This window comes from Megachile rotundata, chromosome 5 (genome assembly GCF_050947335.1).
Source record: "Megachile rotundata isolate GNS110a chromosome 5, iyMegRotu1, whole genome shotgun sequence".
Taxonomy (NCBI): Eukaryota; Metazoa; Arthropoda; class Insecta; order Hymenoptera; family Megachilidae; genus Megachile; species Megachile rotundata.
Window position 1 is genome coordinate 8,326,400 of NC_134987.1, and position 18,169 is coordinate 8,344,568.

The 18,169-nt window shown below is 38.0% G+C and overlaps 1 protein-coding gene across 4 annotated transcripts in view; it reads left to right on the forward strand.

Moving 5' to 3' along the window:
• Positions 1 to 16,023, forward strand: part of tsl (membrane-attack complex domain containing protein torso-like) — a 137,851-nt gene extending 121,828 nt beyond the window's left edge. For all 4 annotated transcript variants that reach the window (XM_076531801.1, XM_076531802.1, XM_076531800.1 and 1 more), the window contains exon 5: positions 15,915 to 16,023. The gene's annotated coding sequence lies outside the window, so the exon portion shown is untranslated. The remainder of the gene's footprint in view (positions 1 to 15,914) is intronic.
• Positions 16,024 to 18,169: the final 2,146 nt, after the last annotated feature.

An 18,169-nucleotide genomic window follows, 5' to 3' on the forward strand; every position in this document is an offset into this window, starting at 1 on the left:
AATTCCAAATTCCCCAAACTTCAAGTTCCCCAAACTTCAAGTTCCCCAAATTCCAAATTTCCCAAATTTCAAACTCCTCAAATTCCAAGCTCCCCAAATTCCAAGCTCCCCAAATTCCAAACTCCCCAAATTCCAAGCTCCCCAAATTCCAAACCCCCAAATTCCAACTTTCCCAAATTCCCAGCTCCCCAAATTCCAAGTTCCCCAAATTCCAAGTTCCCCAAATTCCAAACTCCCCAAATTCCAAGCTCCCCAAATTCCAAGCTCCCCAAATTCCAAACCCCCAAATTCTAAATTCCCCGAATTCCAACTGCCCTAAATTCCAAACCTCCAAATTCTAAATTCCCCGAATTCCATCTTCCCCAAATTCTCAAATTTCCCAATTATCAAATTCCCCAACTCCCAAATTCTTCAACTCAAAAATTCGCTAACTCCAAAATTCCCCAAATTCTCAAATTCCCCAACTTCCAAATCCCCCACTCTCAAATTCCCCAACTCCTAAATTCCCAAATTAAACTTTCACTCCATCATACGTTCACATTAAAGATTTCCTGTTCGATAAAAATAAAAACCGAGACGAGGCACGTCAACGATTCATCGAGTTTGTTAATCACTATTCGATAGCCATCGATTTGAAATCAAATTTGTTAAAAAATTGTAACCACCATTTATTTCATTACTCGGAACGTATTCATTTGAAAGCTTGTCCGGTGAATAACAAAACCTGTTATAAATATTAAAGCTAAATTCCATTAGAATGCCGATGCCGGACGCTTACCATTCTGTTTTTTTTTTTACGATTTATTGCATGAATTTTGTAAAAAATTCACGCGCTGCATTTCACGTCGAAAATACAATTACTTCATGCGTCGTTTAACCCGCGAAACACTTTCGGTAAATATGTGCATGGTATTGTGCATTTTATTGCAACGAAACAGCCTTGACTTAATTGTTGAACGTCGCTTTGTTAACGAATTGCGATCATTATATAAGTGATCAACGATATACTGATGCTTGGAGCGAGTGAAATATTTATATTGGAATTAGAAATTTTAAGATGGGTGTGTATTGTTAATGGTGGGTTGGGTTTGGGTTGAGATGTGTGAGGGTGAGAGGAGATTGTTTGGAGTTGAGGAGCTTTTTCAAGGTTTATTTTGTGGAGACGCTTTGGCGGAGTTTGGGTAAATTGTGTATGCAAGATTTAGAACTTTTCAATTTCCAAAGTCTGAAGTTTTCAAATTCCAAGTGTCCAACACTTCAAATTTCCAACTCACCAAATTCTCAACTCTTCAAATTCCCAGCTCTTTAAATTCCCAACCCTTCAAATTTCCAACTCACCAAATTACCAACTCTTCAAATTCCCTACTCTCCAAATTCCCAACTCTCCTAGTTCTCAAATCTTCAAATTCCCAGCTCTCCTAATTTCCAAATCTCTCAAGCCCCAAATCTCCAAATTCCCAACTCTCCTAGTTCCCAAATCTCCAAATTTCCAGCTCTTCAAATTCTCTACTCTCCTAATGCCCAAATCCCCAAATTTCCAACTCTCCAAATTCCCAACTCTCCTAGTGCCCAAATCTCCAAAACCCCAAATCTCAAATCCCCAATTTCTCAAGTTTCCAAAATTCTCCATACATCCAACCCCTAACAATCTCCAGTCCTCCCCTTCAAAACCCAATTTCAAAGCTACCAAATTCGCATAATTCCCAATTTTTCTCGACACACCATATATAAGCATCTCAAGATGGAGATCAGTCCTTTCTCTCCGAGGTGAAAGCAGTGAAAGCTAAATGAGCCTCGCGCTTCGAGCGAAAGAACTAAATAAGTATCAAGATGTATTGCTTAAAAATCATTCCTATAAATTTATATACTTTAATTACTTTTCCTCGTTCGTTATTTATTAGCTCGACAATGGCGTTATTACGGAACATCCAATAACGCGTGTAAAATCGTTTCGTTTAAATGTAAATTAACAAACGAAGGAAAGAAAATGAAACGTGTAATGTGCGCAAAGAAAACAATCTTTAATTACGTTGTAAACAATGGAATATAATGTAATACATATTATGGTAACATTGTAGGAAACAAAGAGACGTTATTGGTACACGTTAATTAATTCCGCTTAAAGTACCCGTTAATTTATACTATTTACATGTTCCATTTATTTACGAACGAAATAACGTTCATTGATTTTCACGGAAATACGATTATAACTGCACAGCACGGCGTGACGTTAATAGGAATATTAATAGAATTGTGAAATATAAAGGGGAAAATCTGTGCAATAAAATAGATTGCGTAAACGGATGAAGTTATACGTCTGGTTATTTTAAATAAACGAGTGGATGCATTTGACCGACTGGAATTTAATTCTGAAGAAATAGGTGGTTATCGTGTGAGAGCTAATTATGAAACAGGTTCGATACATCAAACTCTATTATTTCAATGATTTGTCACGATAGAGCATTTTCAGTTTATAGGTTTACTAGAGTTTGAAAGTTTTCCAGATTTCAGATTTCGAAGTCCTAAAATTTAAAAGTCCCGAAATTATTAAATTACACTCTCTCAAAGTTCCAAGATTTCAAGATCCCAAAATTATTAAATTACACTCTCCCAAAGTCCTATTTCAAAAATCCCAAAATTATCAAATTCCACTCTCTCAAAGTCCTAAAATTCCAAGATCCCAAAATTATTAAATTCTACTCTCTCAAAGTCCCAAAATTCCAAGACCCCAAAGTCCAAAAACCCTAGAATTATAAAATTCTAATCTCCCAAGTTTTCCACTTCAAAAATTCCAAAAGTATTAAATTCCACTCTCTCAAAGTCCCAAAATTCCAAAATCTCCAAATTTTTAAATTCCACTCTCCCAAAGTCCTAAAATTCCAAGATCCCAAAATTATTAAATTCCACTCTCTCAAAGTCCCAAAATTCCAAGACCCCAAAGTCCAAAAACCCTAGAATTATAAAATTCTAATCTCCCAAGTTTTCCACTTCAAAAATTCCAAAAGTATTAAATGCCACTCTCTCAAAGTCCCAAAATTCCAAAATCTCCAAATTGTTAAATTCCACTCTCCCAAAGTCCTAAAATTCCAAGATCCCAAAATTATTAAATTCCACTCTCTCAAAGTCCCAAAATTCCAAAATCTCCAAATTTTTAAATACCACTCTCCCAAAGTCCTAAAATTTCAAGACCCCAAAGTCCAAAAACCCCAAAATTATAAAATTGCAATCTCCTAAAATTAGCACACTCCAACATTCTAAAATCCCCAAATCCCAAAATTATAAAATTTAAACAACCCAACCCCCCGTAATTAACATCCCCACCCTTAAACAACCCAAAACTTTAAAATTGAAAAAGTTTCAAACCTTCACACCTTATAATCACAATATCTCTAAAATCTTGTTTAAAGATGACAGATTTTTTGGAACACTCCGAATAAAATTCCTCGGGTTTAGACGCGGTTGTGATCCGCTTGATTAGGATCAAGGTTGTAAAAATCTACCGACACGCTTATCAATGTAGATGGGTTAAGTGTACTCGTTGCGGTTCGAGTGTTAAAGCTCTCGTTAAGAGTACATAACGAACAGCCGCGTTTCGTTATATTCGTATACCGTGTGCTTTCGTGAAAAGCCTCGGAAATACATCATTTACATTGTATCTCAGAAAATGTATTACATGAACATCTGTGTGAAAATGTTACAAGATATCTTCGTTATTCTTTACGGTATTATGTTACAACAAAAAATTGAATTAATATATTCTTTGGTAAGACTCTTGTATTAGAGTGTGTGACAGGGTATCATATTGTAAGAAAAAATTAAATTAATTTGTTCATTGATAAGACTGTATATTACAGTATACATATAGCAGAGTATTATATTGTAAAATAAAATGAAATAAAAGTTTTCATTGTTAAGACTGTTATATTAAAGTGCATTGCAGAGTATCATATTTTAAGAAAAAATGAAATTAATACATTCATTGCTATGTCATATTAGACTACATATCAGAGCATTATATTATAACAATAAATTAAATTAATGTATATATTGTTAAAACTCTCAAGATTTTACCACATATATTATTTCATTCATTTTGACTTATTATACGTGTTATGCTTATTATACTTACTGATATCAATTACTATTTTTCGGATCGTCCGCCATAAGTTCGTACTGTTACACAAAATTTTACCATACATGTATTTGATCCCAGTACTTGTTTCGAAGAACACTAGATGAGAGATTAATTTTCCGATCAAGTGACAACAGTTGAATTTTTTGTGGACCTTCCATATCACCTTAATGAACCCAACCTGTAATAATACGTCCATGTGACCTCTCCTAAGAGAATCAATTTAAGTAATCGAAGTACGTGGACACAAGTAAGTACACAATAATCGGTGTATTATGACGAAGAGTATTAAGAATGTTCTTTGTTGCTCGAACGATGTCGGGATCTTGTCACGTCGAGGATATCCCTTCATTTAGTCGAACGGACGTAGGCGTAACTTGCCTAGAATCAACGATCGTATTTCATCGTCTTTCTATTTCTCGATGAAAAAACATAGTAGACCCATAGCTGGATAGAGCGTAAGCCGATACCGATACCTTTTTTCCTTCAAATTCATTCGACATCTGTTCAAAGTCACTCCGAAAACACTCTAGCAACGTTGATACGCCTGCTAAGCTAATTATGGCGTGGATCCATTTGGATTTTGGTCTATTAGGCAAATACCCGTGAAATAATCCCTCCATGAATTATGGCGCAAAGAATATTTCCCGACGCACGTGGTGAATGGAAATAAACCTCGACCGGAGCCAGTTTATCAACGGAAAAACAACCGTGCATCATTTCCCTCGCAATTCTAACCGTTCGACTGGAACTGCTGAATACGCAACGATTTGGATAGTTTATGTTATTTATTATCATTTTGTTCCGCGATGCGTATACAGATATACACATACACCGGCCACTCACGTATCGTATGCATGATATACACGTATCAGTATTTGCTACTTTCATGTGTGGATCTATTGATACATATACATATTATATTAGCTTTGTACTTATTTCGTTACAATATGTTTGTTGTGCAAATATTTTCGAATATTGAATCCAATAGAGAATATGTTGCAACTAGGTCTCTAAATCCAGAGGTTCCCAAACCTAGAATTCCACAAATCCAGAAGTCGTAAGTTCAGAGATCTTCATACCTAAAGATCCTCAAGCCCAAAATCTCTAAACTTAGTGGTCCCAAAACCCAGAGGTTCCCAAATCTAAATGACGTCACCAAAGCCAGAGGACCCTAAACGCAGAGGTACCCAAATTCAGAGGACCCTAAACGCAGAGGTACCCAAATTCAGAGGACCCCAAACACAGAGGTTCCCAAACCTAGAGATCATCAAATCTAGAGGACTGCAAACCCAGAGATCCCCAAGTCCAGATATCCTCAAACTCAGAAATCCCTAAACTCAGAGGTCCCCAAATCCCAAAGTCCTCCAAATCCCAAAGTCCTCCAAATTCCAAAGTCCTCCAAATCCGAAAGTCCCCCAAATCTATAGGTCCCCAAACCCAGAGATCCCCAATCCCAAAGTCCCTAAACTTAGAGATCCTCAAACCTAGAGATTCCCAAACCTAGAAGTCCTCAACCCCAGAGATCCCCAAATCCAGATATCCCCAAACTCAGAAATCCCCAAATTCAGAAGTCCTCAAATCCCAAAGTCCCCCAAATCCCAAAGTCCCCCAAATCCCAAAGTCCTCCAAATCCCAAAGTCCCCCAAATCTATAGGTCCCCAAACCCAGAGATCCCCAATCCCAAAGTCCCTAAACTTAGAGATCCCCAAACCTAGAGGTTCCCAAACCCTGAGATCCCCAAACCTAGAAATCCTCAAACCCAGAGATCCCCAAATCCAGAATTCATCCAACGCTGAACCCACCCAAAACTTCCAAATCCTCCCAAAATCCTCAAATAAACCCCTCATTATATTTCCTCCAAGAAATCTTGATTCGCTCTTGACACGAATAAATCCATCCGGAATCTCGATTCTACTTATTTCTTCGTCGAACGTACAAGAAGTTCCGAATACATTTTCACATCAGCGAATGTATTTATGCACCGTCTGCTTGTTACCTATACCAAGGCAACAGGACTGATTCACAGCGAACTGACTGCGTCGTTTCGGAATCCAGAGCGAAGGCTATGGATTATTATGGTCAAGTAGTTAAAAGCAGCAAATCCAAGGAATATGTCTTTAAGATTCTAGGTCACAGTCGCACTCTGTATAGGATTGTTACGTTGGAGAGGCAAGAGCTTAAAACGTCCCTGCAAGGAGTGAGTAGCTCTATCGCCATCCAGGCGACACTGTTTCGCTCGATGAATTCTTCGATATCGTTTTTCATCGAATCTTGGACCGTGGTACCGACATTGTGACTATGACATACTCGTCACGTTTATGCCTCGAGATATATCGCGGCTTTGACCATTTAATCGTCTACTTATACTTTGTTGAAAATTTGTTATGATGAACTGTTATTGTATTATCATTTCCATTATTATATCTGTATTATATTATAACGATTGTGAGCCAAGTTCATGTGTGGACATGTGATATGAGCATCACATATGCTTCTCACTTTCAGTATGAGATCATTGATCATTTTATACGTTGTACAACAAATGGAAATCAAGTTCATGTGGATCAATTTACAACAGTCCAAAATTATATTATTCTAATATGAAGTACTTTAAGTTACATGATAAATGGACTAAGACTTAAATGCCAACAGTATCTGTTAAAGAACATCCAATATTTTTTCTCATTTTTGTTACCTCATTTTAAATTACTTCATTCAAAGAAAATACAAAATTAACTCTGACAGTGTCAAATCTGACCCCACCAACCCGCCCAACAGTTAAACCCGATGCAACTATTTTCCCTAAAAAAAAAAATCACGCTGATTTATAAGCCACGTAATAAAGCAAGAAAGATAGAACGAATTTTTTCCTCGTTTCGTAAGCATACATTTTTACCCAACTAGAGAAAAAAAAGTCTTAAGGCAGGGGATTAACCTGAATAAAACAGGATATATATTGCTGTAAGCCCAAGCGCGCATCAACCAACGAATATATTTCTGCCGCGACCCCGTTGTCTATTTCGAACCGCCTCTACGTGCTTTTCATTTCTCTTTTTTTTTATGAAATCTGAATTTCACGTCGCGTGTCGCGGATGTGACACTTTTTGACACAGTTACCGGGTGTTCCAGTACCGTTCTCGTGTATTTTATCGAGAAAAACTGAATCGAAAGCGCCACGGGTGCATGGCGCGATCCTCTTTGCCCGTTAAATGAGAGACACGCGAATTTCCCGACGAATTTTCACGGTTGAACGACGTGTCACGATGTGTTCCGAAATTTCACGAAGAAGATGATCAAAAGGACTATTAGCAGGGTTCAAGCTTGGGATTTGGACATTTGGGGAAATTTGGGGACTTGGGTGTTTAGGAGTTTGGAAATTTAGGGATTTGGAGATTTGGAAATTTAAGGGGTTGGAAATTTACAAGGTTAGAAATTTAAGGAGTTGGAAATTTGGAGGCTTGGAACTTTGAGGGGTTGGAAATTTAGGGATTCGGGAATTTGGGGATTTGGGGATTTGGAAATTTAAGGGGTTGGAAATCTGGAGGGTTGGAAATTTAGGGGGTCGGAAATTCGGAGACTTCGAAATTTAAAGGGTTGGAAATTTAGAGATTTGGAGATTTGGAAATTTAAGGGGTTGGAAATTTAAGGAGTTGGAAATTTAGAGGGTTGGAAATTTAGGAGGTCGGAAATTTGGAGACTCGGAAATTTAAAGGGTTGGAAATTTAAGGGGTTGGAAATTTGGAGACTCGGAAATTTAAAGGGTTGGAAATTTAGAAGGTTGGAAATTTAGGGGGTTGAAAATTTGGAGACTTGGAAATTTGTGGGGTTGGAAATTTGGGGATGTGAGAATTTGGAGATTTGGAAATTTAAGGGGTTGGAAATTTGGGGATTTGAAAATTTGCTGCTTTCGCACGCAAATTCAAAAATTTAAAAACTTGTCATTTTAAAAAATTAAGCATCTATAAAAATCTCGAACTTGATAAATTAATATAAATTCGCAATCCATCCAAAAACAATGTAATTTAAATATATAATAAAGCACCCTATCTAGCATTCGAAATATTCGAGCAGTCGATCGGAACGTTCGGTAAAGGCGAGCTTTTCATGGAAGAACAGTTTCCCGGAGAGATTTCTGGGTAATCCATTGAAACGCGGTTCGAACGGTCGAGGATTTTCGTTTGTTAGGTTTCCACGTTGGAAATTCTGCCTCCGCAAACAGACACCGATCCGTATTGCGATGGTAACACAGTCGTTGGAATCGTTGGTCGCGACACGATGCATAATGCAAATTGGTGTTCTCGCATCTGGTTTCCGGTCGACGAGTTTTCGCGACGATCAATGGTCCACGTTCGATCGCTCTCTCCTAAAGTACACCGTTATTATTACAATGGCTACAGGCTGCTTCATCAATTAACACCGAAATTGATTTAAAATGGATCCGACCGCAATTCCCTGAAAACATTTCCTGATTACGGAAATTACTTTGTCTATATATCATCTTATTTCTTTTTTGATTGAGTTTGTCGTCCATTTTAATTAAATTCATTATCTATTTTATTTGGATTCATTACTTGATTTATTTTAATTCATTACACATTTTATTTATTCGTTTTGTGTAGATTCATTTATTCATTTTATGTGGATTCATCTATTTATTTTATGTTGAAGCACTCGATTCGTTTCGAAATTATCCACCGTCTTCATCGAATTCTTGAAATTATACTCGAATGCAATTTTAATATGCACTCCACGAGTGAATGGATGAATCTCCAGTTCTAAATACATATAAAAATCCCGGCTTTCTGAATTTGCGTTTCTTCGCGTACACGTTAAATCCCTCGTTCTGATGAAGAAAAATACTTCTTGGAAAGTGTTTTCTTATGCTGGAATAAGTTTATGGTATTTATGGTTCTAATGCAATTAAGGAGCGGAAAAATAAGGACCCGGATGAAGAAATATAAATCGAGGTCCCGCAATGAAATACGAGCGAACGAGAATTTTATAAATATGCAAACGAAGAATGTTTTCGACGAAATATTTTTGCAAGATTCTTTCGCGAAATGTCGAGTCAAAAATGTTCAATATAAACGTTTTATTCTTGGAGTTTTAAATGGAGGTTGGAAAGGCCGATGCGATTTTACGAGGTGCATAGTGCTTTACATTTTATGATTTGTAAACGAGGACTATTGTTCTTTATTTTATTTATTCATGGTTTATTTGTTAAGCATATAGGATGTTAATAATTTAGTAATTTTACGAACTTGAGATACTTTTATGTTGTCCAATGATATTAGACTTTTCTTGTTACAAAATCGGTCATCATTTGCTATATGTGGTTGTCAGCCATTTTGTTTTAAGAACATCGATGATGTATTTACATAGTAATTTTCCTGAGGTCTCAAGCTTTAAATTGATATATTATAAGCAGGATTTCGAGATACTTTTATGTCATGGATTTATATTAGACTTTTTCTGTTACAAAATCTGTCATCATTTGCTATATGTGGTTGTCAGCCATTTTGTTTTAAGAACATCGATGATGTATTTACATAGTAATTTTCCTGCGGTCTCAAGCTTTAAATTGATATATTATAAGCAGGATTTCGAGATACTTTTATGTCATCGATTTATAATAGACTTTTCCTGTTATAAAACTGGTTATCATTTGTTATAAATGGTTGTCAGCCATGTTGTTTTAAAAACATCGACAGTGTATTTATATATTAATGTTCCTAAAACTTCAAGCTTTAAATTGACACATCATAAACGCCATTTTAAGATGCTTTTATGTCAACAAATTTTTCATGCGTCCCCATAATTGACGTGACCGAGCCATTTTGTTAAATGGCTGTATCCAGTAACTGTCATCACACTCGAAGCTTTAAATTGATACAAATGTCATTCCTTCCGTCATCGAATAACGTCAAACAATTATTTCGAAATGGAGTATTTGTGTAGCTACGAAAAACGTGACAAATACAGAGAGTAAAACAATGAATTATTTTTCGATGTGACACGATTATAATTAGCTAGAAAGCAAGGAGTAAAGTGTTGGCGAGTGGCAGCGGCTCAGCTTTTTTTCCTTCAAAGCACCGAAACCCGTCGTGCAAACAAAGAAAAGAGCCATGGCGACGATGGAGGCACCCGACACTACATTCATCTTTGAAGCACCATTTCAAAGCGTCACTCTTTACGAACCATCCAACTGCGTTACAAGCACGCTCATTCTCCTTCCCGTGGAGTTTTCTTTACCCCTGTACAGGATGTTAAGAAAATAATGCTCATGGCTTCTACGTTTACGTCCGTGTCAGGACCCTGAACTTTAAGATCAGAATCTTGTTTAAACTGTACGTATTCAGCTCTTTTTAAGCGGAGAAACTGTTCCAAAGGAGCCGTGTACCGGAAGTGAGTCGTTCTTTCACAACCGTGAAAATTTCTCAGAATTTCGACGATTCTCGGTTACTAGGTGGCCTTATTCCAGGATCTCCACGGTACTGTATGCAGAGTGCCATCAAGGATAAGCTGTTTTCGGATTCCCTCTTTCAACGTTTTAAGGATATTTCTACCGGTTTATTTTGACTTTGCAATGGCGGAATTTAGGAAATTGGGGATTTGGGAATTTCGGGATTTTGGAAGGGATTTAGGGATACGGAAAGGTGGATAGTTGGGAATTTAGGGATGAAGCGTAGAAATTAATATGTGTGGAGATTTGGAAATGTGGACTTCGGGACATCAAAAATTTGGAAATTTGACATTTTCGAGGGGTGGAGATTTGAGTATTCGGAAATTTCCTAAATTAGAATATTTAGAGATTTGAATATTCCGAAATTTGGGGATGTGGAAGTTCACAAATTTGTATATTTGAAAATCTGGAAATTGGAAAAATTCGAGGGTTGGAAAGCTTGAGAGAACCTTGGTGCCTTGAAAATCCCAAAATTTCGAATTTTAAGAATTTAGAAATCTAAAAATTGGAAATTTAAAGATTCCACACATGAAATTTACAAAGCGTGAAAAATCGTGAACTTGAGAACCTAAACAAAAAAGAATGCAGATCGTTGCAATGATCACATCGCAACACGATACGTAACCTTGCAGCAACATTGTTAACGTTAGAGACCCAGCCGGTACACGTGTATCGAGCGAGAAAGGGGTTGAAACCGAGATTTTTCGGAGTGCAGCGTGGGTGGTGGAAAGTTCAAAGGGACTTATTCATGCGGTAGCATTCGATACTCGGTTTTTTGCTTCGCACACGCTGGTCGTCTGCGTGTACACGAGGAAAACGTGTGCTACCTGATGCGTCATCCACGACTGGGTGCTTTTTAAAAGCCGAGGAGGGATGGCTGTTTCAGCTTGACAACACTTTCCGGCCTCCTGGGCTTCTCTACCCGGAGAAGTTCAACCGCATGTTCAGTAACAATTAGTTCTCAAAGATAAAGCGACGAAGGAGACATAGAGGGGAAGAAAAAGGGTGGCCACCCCGGCTACGTTAAATATGGATGTACGTGTACACGTACAGTACGTTTTGTTAAGAAAAGACACGAGAAGGCTGCAACTACGTGGGATTAATAATAAAAACGGGAAATATCGACGAAACGTGCGTACTCGGGTAAATAACGGGGTGAACGAGGGCTCTCGACGTGCGCTGGGTGTTGAGAAAGAGGTGGATGATTATAGTACGGTGTTTCTAAACTGTTAAATTTCTAAATTATTCTGTTTTCAAATCTGGGTATCAAGGTTTTGAGTTCTCTCAAATTTTTTTACTCATTTTGCCAATTTTGGCAATTTTCAAGTACCTATATTTCTGGATCTCCACATCCTATATTCCTAAATATTCAAATCTCTATATTTCCAAATTTTCAAATCCCAAATTCCCACAAGCTTAAATACTTGAATTCGTGGATTTCTACGTCCCCCAATTTCCACATTTTCAATACTTAAATTCGTAGATTTCTACACCCCCAAATCCCCAAATTCCCCAATTCTAAAATTTGTGGATTTCTACACTCCTAAGTCCCCAAATTCCCCAATTCTAAAATTTGTGGATTTCTACACCCCCAAATCCCCAAATTTCCCAATTCTAAAATTTGTGGATTCCTACACCCCCAAATCCCCAAATTCCCCAATTCTAAAATTTGTGGATTCCTACATCCCCAATTTCCTAAATTCCCAAATTCTGAAATTTGTGGATTTCTATATCCCCAAATCCCCAAATTCCCAAATTCTAAAATTTATGAATTCCTACATCTCCGAATCCCCAAATTCCCAAATACCTAAATTCCCACACTTCTACCCCCAAATTTCTCAATATTAAAATATCTAAATTCCCAAATTCTCAAACCCCGAATCCCCAAATTCCCAAATTCTAAAATTTATGAATTCCTACATCTCCGAATCCCCAAATTCCCGAATACCTAAATTCCCACATTTCCACCCCCAAATTTCCCAATACTCAAATCTTCAAATTCCTAAATTTCAATCCCCCAATTCTACAAACCCCCAAATTCTCAAATTTCCAACTTTCTCACCTTTCCTCAATTCGACAAAAATTTCCACATCATACTCCCAACAATCCAACTCAATATCGAACATAATGCGTAGTAAAATTAATATATCAATCCCGCACGCGACATCGCGTGAGACACTATCATCAAGACCGCTCTCAAATAAGATACAATTTTTCATAGATAACATTTCATTCTGAAAGCAATGTTTATCTAAGCCGTGTATCATAAGCAACACGTATCGTTTCGTATGAATTAATTAGAAAGTACGAAACATTAGCGAACATCAACGAGTTTTGCATCGCATTAAATTCTGTTTTCGCTGCCTGAAGCAAGCTTTACGACTCGGTGATACTAATTAATTTCCTATTATCCTCTGCGCTCAATTATTGGCCAGCTTTCGATTCTGGTGTTTTGCGGATAAACTAACTGATACGGTTAATCGTTTTCGACCCGAAATTGATTTTATAACAAAAGAAAGAATAATTGCCTATCTATGGCCACCTTTATCAATTTAATTAACCTGAAAGCCTTTTATGAAATTACAAAATATACAGGTCGTTGCGGAAGTAGTTGCATCTTTCGTAAGATCAATCGATGTCAATTTACCTTTTTTCCGAAAAGAATTTATATCTGTTCTTTGTCAGTCATTTTGAATATATATTTAATATAGATTCTTTCAAGTTTAACATTTTTTGAAAGGAAAACAAAAGATTTCTTTCAATAGGAAGATTTTACTTTTGGAAAAAAATTAATAAAAATTTGTTTGAAAACATACCCCTATTTAGTTCACAAGAAGACAGAAATGTGAATATAGATTGTCTGCTTAATATGAACAGTTCTCTCATTATAAATTATAAACTACACTGCCCAAAACATAGGACTTCAATACGAATAAATTTCATCAGAAAAGAAAATTTATATACAAAATTGAAACGAATTAATAATACCAAGACAGTACCTATTTAGTTCAATGGAACTAAATTTTATCAGAGAAGAAAATTTATATACAAAATTGAAACAAATTAAAAATACCAAGATTACCTACTTAATTTGCATGAAACATGAAAGAAGAAATTAGCATACCACAGGTGTTCGTCCGCACCTTTCCATCACGAAACATTTCCGAATGAGCCGAAAAACTTTCTCAATTTCTCCTGTGAAATTCCAACAAAGGAATCGGTGAAACTTTGTAGTGACAGAAAATCGAAAATTGTTGCATTAGGGCGAGTGGCAAGGGCAGCGGATGGTTCGCGCGTTGTCGGGCGATAATTCGGCCCTCAGGGTGACAATGATTTATGTCGCAACAACTCTAGCAACGGATTCTCGCGACCGCAGGAACCACGAAGGGTCACGAACAACACCCCTCCCCCGCGAGTCTGGCTTCGTCGGTAATTATTTATGTTGGTCGGTCTTCACGCGGGACGGTAATTGAATTTGCGTCCGGAGAACGGTCAGTGACCGTAATTCGCCGGCCGTCCGGCGAAACGAGGGAAAAAGAGAGAAACCGAGACGATTAATACGGTCTTAATTGTCCCTGTCGTCGCGTGAACGAAACGTGCTGGCTTTTACGACAATTGAAGCCTCGTTAACGCGTTCGAGACCGACGATAAGTCGCAGCGTCTCCTAGAGGAATTACTCCGTTCGAAATAACGTAGAAACTTTACTGACCCGACCTAGGAGCATAGATGTCTAAGAACGTAGGTAGTTAGAAACGTACGAATAAACGCAGCTATCTGACATAGGTATCTAACATTGCTATCCATCAAACTTATCAATAAGCACAAGTATCTCGTTGGTATCTTGCGACTCGAATATCCGATAATTTGTTGAACAAACGAAAGCGAGAAAAGATGTTGCAATATTTGTATCTGAACACAAAAATCCGCTGAAAAATTCCACTTTTCGACTCGTTTATCGCTCGGGGGCTCGTAAACGTGACCGAAACGTAAAAGTCAGGCTTAAGGGTTTTAGGACAAAGTCGGGACTAATTCCCTTTCATACGGTCCCTAAGCAAAGACAGATAAGAGTTAAAGCATATATGTACATCGTGAACCGTAAATGCCATTCACTCCACGTACCCTTGTCCCACTGTGTTTCGAGCTTTTTCAATGTGCCCGCGGAGTGTACTCTTTTTCCTTTTTCCTTTGTTCCCTGCTACGCGTTCTCCGTTGAACCCTCCAAGTTGCACGCGTGATGAAGAGATACGACTCGTAGGGGCACGAACCACATTTGTGATTCAAAGTGTACAGCGAGGAAGCGAAAATTAAGAGCGGTGGATTTACACGGACGAAAATTACGACACGTGTACGCCTGCAAGGGAGGGCCAAAAAAACTGGCGAAGGGTGCCATGGATGATGCGTAGTCCCAGCTTTTGTCCGAGTTCATTTTCTAAGTCCGTGTAATAGAGGGGACGAAGAATTACCGGCCTCGAATCCGGAAATAATTTGCAAACGCCGAGGGTGGTGATTTAATCGAGTTATTTCGACCCGTGCCTTGTTACAATTTTTTTAAACTGAGAATTATGGTACATCGATAGTTATCCTTTTCCGATTTTTAAGTACACCCTCGTACCCTTTTTTACTTCCATGCACGCTAGTGCTGTATGATTATAGTTATTCGAATGGTTGCATACTTCGCTTTACTCAGGTAATATACCAGAATAAATATATAAATAAAAGTAATGAGATATTATACATTGTGAATTGATATATGGATCCTTTGTGTTACATTACTAAACGGTCGTACAGTTAACACTTAATAAACTGCTTTTTTCTCTCTCGGTTTCCAGACATTTTTAAGAGAATTGGATAAGCATGCATAAAATTTCACACATTTGTTTACGTGTCTGGTTCTTAAGAATATTTTATAACATTCCTGCTGATGTACATCTTGTTTCGCTTCTTTGAACTGCAGACTTCGCAAAGCTTTTGAGAATATCTTTCCAACAATTTTCTTGAGGATGTTTCATCTTCGTCTTTCACAGAAACTCTTTTGTGCTTGCCATTTCCAGTTATGGACTTACTAAAATCTCGAAAGCAAAACAGGTTCAACTTTTGTCCAATTTAAAACCCAATGCGCATAAAAATGAAAAACTAGGCAAAGAATCTACATCCTCAAGGTGCAAGTGATATGACACCCTATATGACTTAGGGTGCAAAACCAGACTGCAAAAGTGTAATGTAGTCCATTAAGAATTAATATATACTATTAAGAGTTAATATGTTTAATATGAAAGGAGAGAACATTAATGACGATGTATTCTTTATATTTTTCAGATAAACCTACGTCTCATTCTTGTCAGCGGTAAGACAAAAGAGTTCCTATTCAGTCCGAGCGACTCTGCGGGGGACATAGCGCACCATGTGTTTGAAAACTGGCCGGAAGGTAGGTTATTCTGGGACCCCGTTCCCTCTGACATTACCATAAAATGAATCTTCATCGACCCACCGCTACGTCATCGCTTACGAGTCATTTACGTCATTCAACTTGATTTTAAAAGAATCCCTTTCACCCCATCGCCGCGAAAGAAATCCATCAAAGTTGGACCCAAAGTGTCAAACAAGAACAAAATTTCTTTTGCCATCCGAAAAGTCATCCGAGTCGCTTGTTCCCTTTGATGGATCCACCGTAACAGCTTTCGCTTTGTAAGCTCCTTTGTACGCTACCGAAAATATGCGACCTCTCCACGGGTAGAGACTGCTCCCAATGTCTCGTAACAAATAAAAAGAACTAGCAGAGAGGAACTAGGACTGCTCTTTTTGTAGCGCGGTAAACGTCGCGAAAAGATCGCTTCGAATCCGTTTCCATGCAAATTCTCAACTCGTTCAATATTGAAATGTATTCTCTTTTGCTGCTTCGAATTGCCTTCTGGCAATTATAAAAGATCGAGCGTGTCAATTTTTTATTTCTTCGCGGCTATAATTCTTTGACGAACCTTATCCCTAATGCGATTCATGTGAACCGATCCAGATTTCATATACTATTCCATGTATGGACATATATCCCTAATATGTCCATGTCTCTAAAATACTAAAATTTCAATACATCTTCCAAGAAATATCTGTGTTCCCAGAAAAGATAAAAACCAAAAGTACGAGTTCGAAAAAAGAGAGAAACGGGAGATGAACTTGACAATTCATCCAGACCATGCTGGAAAAAGGGTTGGATGAAATCACGAGCGTGAAACGGCCGCGTTTTCCGGGCTGGCGAACGCATTTTTACTTTCGTCAGTCCGGTGGAAAAAGTAGAAATATCCCGAGACAAGGTCGTGGCTGATACGAGGCTCTTTGTTTTTTCAGACTGGGCGGAAGAGGCAGTCGCTAAAGCGGAGATCCTGCGGTTAATCTACCAGGGTCGTTTTCTGCACAGCAATGTCACGCTCGGTGCTCTTGGGCTTCCTTTCGGGAAAACCACGGTGATGCATCTGGTCCCACGAGAGAATCTTCCCGAGCCTAATTCTCAAGGTAAACCGTCGACCTGTAGATGGAGTACCAAAGATGCCTTTGTGGTTCGAGCCAAGATGCCTTTAACCCTCTTCGGATTCGGAAGAAGGAAACACGCGTATCGGACTGCTTTTTATTGGAGATGCTGCTCGCCTATTTTTGTTAGAAACCCTTCACGCGTGTTTCCTTTTTATTTCACAAACTGCCCGGTTGAAAACTTCGAGTAACAGTTTTGTGTATCTACAGAACTGTTTCTTGTTTGTACTAATTCTTAAATCTTGTACGTTTCTACAGAAACTTTGTAGATCTTCAGACTTGTTGTCGAGTCTGAATTGAAAAGTTAGGTGAAAGTTTGAAACTTGCCAAGTTTGGAAATCATTCCCATGTTCCCAGATTTCCTTTTCCACATTTGTAAATTTTATATTTCCAAATTTCTAATATTGAAAATTTACAAGCTTTAGAATATCTGTACTATGTATCAGTCTCAAATCCTGTAATAAGATTCGAGATCATAAGGATTCACCTCGAATGCGTCAATGTTGTCTAAATTGCATCATTTTGTGAAGTAATCGATAAAAAAATTACATCAAAGATCGGAGTGGCGTTTTTGCGAATTGCAGGTCTTCTGCCGAACGGCGAGTACATGCACGTCCAGCCCACCGACATCGAGTACACCAACTTCAGATAATAAAAAAACCACTCTGTCCTAAATCCAAAGTGAGCCTACATCCACGATCCCTGTTCCCGGCCGTCACGATTTCCAACAAGAAATTGCATGGCAGAACTCATGGTACTTAATTGCCGCATATTACGAGGTATTGCCTTTGTAACGGACGTTGACAAATATCCTCTTTGTGCTCGGTAGACACGGTGATTCCATGGAGATAAATATATTCCCGGAGAAACGAAGCAGAGAAAGAAATATGTCGTCTCGTTTTTCTGATTCATACGCGGAAGTTGAGAACATGAGAATCGCGACTTACTGCTATCCGGAAGGGTTGCAGATAAACGTGATACGCGTTATGCTTCTTTAAAAATAACAATGCTCGCGATTATAACTCGCTCTTTTCTTTCTTCATTTTTTAGAG